This window comes from Hippocampus comes, unplaced genomic scaffold (genome assembly GCF_001891065.2).
Source record: "Hippocampus comes isolate QL1 unplaced genomic scaffold, H_comes_QL1_v1.1 scaffold508, whole genome shotgun sequence".
Classification (NCBI taxonomy): Eukaryota; Metazoa; Chordata; class Actinopteri; order Syngnathiformes; family Syngnathidae; genus Hippocampus; species Hippocampus comes.
Genome location: NW_017804879.1, coordinates 4,278 through 4,776, shown reverse-complemented (window position 1 = coordinate 4,776; position 499 = coordinate 4,278). Strand labels below are relative to the sequence as shown.

The following is a 499-nucleotide window of genomic DNA, read 5'->3' as shown; positions in this document are numbered from 1 at the left end:
CCAAAACAAACCCACACCCACGAGCGGGAGCCATGAGAAGTTCAGGATCCTGGACTTTCGGGTGAAATGTCACTATTCCCTAAAAGGGAAACTATACAATAAGCAAGAACACATTATTTTGGATGCAGATTTTTTTTCTTCTTTGCTTTTTTTTTTTTTTTGCAGCCTACCCCAGGAAACTTGTCCCCGGTGGGCCAAGCTGGAGGATTCTGCTCACCAAACTCTCGCCCTCATTGAGAGGTGGTGGGGCACTGGGGAGGTGGAGCTTACTGTGCCATTGACGTTCCAATACGCAGCATAAAGTGAGAAAAGACACGCATACAATATTTGGCCTTGGATGCAAAGTTTCATCCAATTTCTGAGAACTAACATTGGACAGAATTTCGGAGAAAGTGCAACCCCGGCGAAAAGAGACGGCATCAGAGTTCTTACCCAAGAAGCTGGCCTCCAAACGGTGCAACCTCAATAAACCTGCTGGCTCGACCCTCGCCTTCCACAA

The 499-nt window shown here is 47.3% G+C and overlaps 1 protein-coding gene across 1 annotated transcript in view; it reads right to left on the bottom strand.

The window, feature by feature from the left end:
- The window catches only part of LOC109522848 (ankyrin-3-like), a 1,377-nt gene extending 884 nt beyond the window's left edge, over nt 1-493 (bottom strand). Inside the window, exons 1-2 of the mRNA XM_019881674.1 lie at nt 433-493; nt 171-269 (exon numbers count right to left, since the gene is read on the bottom strand). The gene's annotated coding sequence lies outside the window, so the exon portion shown is untranslated. The remainder of the gene's footprint in view (nt 1-170; nt 270-432) is intronic.
- Nucleotides 494-499: the final 6 nt, after the last annotated feature.